Raw genomic sequence first — 3,715 nt, forward strand, 5'->3', positions numbered from 1 at the left:
CTCAGTCGTCCTGGTCTTCAGTTCTGAAGAAGCCTTTTGGATGAGAAGTGAAATGTCTTCAAGCAGCTTAAAGAAGTCGTGATGCTCTTCTTTCAAAGCTCCTTAGACTATATTCTTCAATATTAGCTATTTTAGCAGCGCTCAGTGAAGATTCCTGTGGCACTCTGAATAGCTGATCTAATCATGTCTTTGAACCACCTTGAAAGTGAAATTTCAGCAAGTTGAAATTCAGTTAAAGTAAAATTTACTTTACCGCAAAATATGTGGCGATGCATCAGGAGTATAACAGACTGTAAACACAGTAACCAACAGGTTAGCTGTGATCCAACTCTCCCTGACACCTTGAACAGTTTCTTTGCACTCTTTGACTCATCCAGCAGCAGAGAGACTGTATCTCCCTCAGCTGGAGGAGCAGAATTATCCTCTCATCCACAGTGGTGCTTAGATAACAACCTTATCCTGAACACCAGCAAGATTAAGGAGTTCATTATGGACTGCAGGATATCCAGGAAGACAGAACAAACGCCTCTCCTTGTATACGGGGAGGGAGTAGAGCGTGTGGACAACGTCAAGTTCCTGGGTCTTCACTTAACGTGACCTGATCTGGTAGCTGAACACATCACACCTGGTGATTAAAGTCCAACTAAGGGTCTTCTTCCTCTTGAAGCTAAAATGGACCGGACTCTCTTCTTGCTGCTTGTGAACATCTACAGAGCCACAATAGAAGGCATCTGCTGTCTTAGCATGACAGTGTGGTACAACAGCTGCCCAGCACAAGATGGAAAAACTTGACCCGGGTGAAAACACTCCGCGTCCACACTAGCGTTTTCAGAGTTGTGCGTCCACATTGAAATGGCCCAAAACGCTTACGTTCCAGTCCTGCGCATACGCAAAAGCGAGTGAGAATTAAAGAATTTGAAGAAAAGCTATCTGGAGCATGTACAAACTGATATCGATCTTTTTTTAGGGCTGTGGAAATTGAGAGCAATCAAAACAACTGCTGTATAATGCACTCCGCTGTCTTTGTTTAATTGGTCACATGACTACAATGCAGCATCGTTTTAGAAAGTCTGTGTTTTCGAGTGTCCACACTGCGACAGGACAGCTCAGTTTTGAAATGTATGCGTTTTCGAGAGCGTTTCCAAAACGCTGCGTTTTTCCTTGGGGAAAACGCCGTCTTAGTGTGGACCGAAGGCCAAAACGGAGAGAAGACGATGCGCTTTCAAACGAAAACGCATTAGTGTGAACGTAGCCTTAATTGTTTTATAGTGTTGGTTGTGTGTGTATGTATGTAAATGAATGCATAAGGTGTGAGTTAAGTCCCTCTTCTAATGAAATTTAATTAGGTGTGAACACATAATTACAAGCAATGAAAGTGTTGCACATAACTACATTTACACAGATTCAACAAGGAGCTAGAAACATTCCTCAGAAATGTTGACTCATGTTGACATCATAGCGTCACACAGTTACTGCAGATTTGTTGCACATCCGTGATGTGAATCTGCTGTTCCATCACATTCCAAAGGTGCTGTATTCGATTGAGATCTGGTGACAGTGAAGGTCATTTGAGTATAGTAAACTCAGTTTTATGTCAAGAAAACAGTTTAAGATGATCTGAGCTTTTTCACACAGTCTGTCAACCTGCTGGAAGCAGCCATCAGAAAATGGGGACAATTTAATTACAGAGGGTTGGATATTGTCAGCAACAATACTCAGGTAGCCTTTGGATTTTAAATTAGTATTAATATCTACGACACCACAAGCAGTCTGAATCACTGATACAAGGTAAGATGACTTATAGTAGCCTCGTTGTTTTGTTGCTCACAGGAATGGCATCCAGTGTGGTCTTCTGCCACTGTTCTTCTGCTTCTACTTTCACAAACACTACTGGTCAAAAGTTTTAGAACACCCCAATTTTTCAATTTTTTAAATTGAAAAATATGCAGTTCAATGTCTCATTGCACTCTGAAATGAAAGCAGAGTACAAATAAGCAATTGGAGTTAAAAAGAAATAATCATGGAATCAATTTGTACACAATAATGTATTCTAAAATTATGAGTCGTCAAAGTAGCCAGATTTGGCAAATATAACAGCTGAACACACCCGAGGCTTTCTTTTTACAATAGAAATCAAATATTCTTCAGAAAGTTCTTCCAATATCTGTTGTAGAGGTTCCCATGAATGTGTGTGGCACCAGCTAAATGGGGTTTAAGTCTGGAGACTGCACAAGATAAAAGTCCATTCGGGAAAGAAGGATTATGACTTGGAAAATGTATTTTAAATTCACTGAGACTTATGCAGTCAGGAAAATGTTTAAACTACAATTCTAAATAGTCACAAATCAAAAGTTAAATCATATTAAAACATGACTGACACTGCAATATTAACACAACTCAAAAACATAAGAACCCTGGGTCACCAGACCCAGTATCATGACAGTTTGTCTACTAGGAAGCTGAAGGGTAGCTCTGTATTTTTGAAGAATTACAAACAAGACTTAGTTGATGCTTAAAGCTGGTTTATTTAATTAATTTGTATCCAATTTATCAGTGTTAACATTGTGTTTGAGGTCTGATTGAAGGATTGATGTGATGGTAAGGTGTCCGCTGCTCCACTTTGAATATTGGTATGAACTTGAAACAGTGATTACTTAATGGATTTTCACCAAAATTGTGCCCACGTTCAAGACCATATTTGCTGGTTGTTGTTATTGTTTTTAAGGATTTTTCTTTTAAATTTTCACAAGAATTGCTAGTTCCCCTAGAGCAAGAGTCTCTATAACTCCAGTCCTCGAGAGCTACTCTAACATACAGACTCCTGCCCTACAGTATTTGGCCACTCCAACAATCAGAGGACTCCCTGTGAGCAAGCATTTAGCGACAGTGGGGAGAAAAAACTCCCTTCAATAGGAAGAAATCTCCGGCAGAACCAGGCTCAGGAAGGGACAGCCATCTGCCGCGACTGGTTGGGGTGGGGGGAGTGAAAAAAAAAAAAAGCCAAAGTGATAAATATTGGAGCAACTTAATTATTTTTTTGTTAAAATCTTAAGCTGTTGTTATCAGTTTTAAAGGAGTATTGGGTTTGAATTGTAGATAAGCATTTGCAGTGGATTTCTGCTGTGGATTGCCTTTTCCAACCCCTGCTTGTGGTTTTGTCACTTTTGTCTGGGGTCAAAGAAGCAATGCTGGAGACTTTTGTCTCCCTCTGCTTCTCATTTTAATGCAGGGGGAACTCTCAGGCCAGGGTCAAAAAAGGGATGCTTGAGAACTTCCGAGGGTTTGATGCGCTGGTCTGCATCCAAGGCCAACATCCGTTTACTAAAAAACTAGCTAAAATACTATGACCACCATTTTTAACGAGTTACCAATATGCGAGATGAATCAGTGAAGTCTAGTTTTATTTCCTCCCCAGTTTATTGTTATCTATGGAAACTTGGAACAAAGAAGAAAAACTTTTTGGGGATTCCTAAGTCAAAATTCCAATTAATTATTTTAAAGTGTCTACTTAAAAACTAAAAAATTTAAGTTATCTTATTATTTTTTAAACAATTCCATAGTACGTCACTTTTTTACACATGGATGGCAAAAAAGACTATTTTCAGTGCTTCTTTAATCTATCGTTCAGTCTTCGAAGCAATGGAGTGCTCCATCTTTCTGCACATATCATCTTTGGTCAGCTCCCGCCCCTGACGTTTCCCTCAGCCGTTGGACA

This window comes from Rhamphochromis sp. 'chilingali', assembly GCF_963969265.1.
Source record: "Rhamphochromis sp. 'chilingali' genome assembly, chromosome: 10".
NCBI lineage: Eukaryota > Metazoa > Chordata > Actinopteri > Cichliformes > Cichlidae > Rhamphochromis > Rhamphochromis sp. 'chilingali'.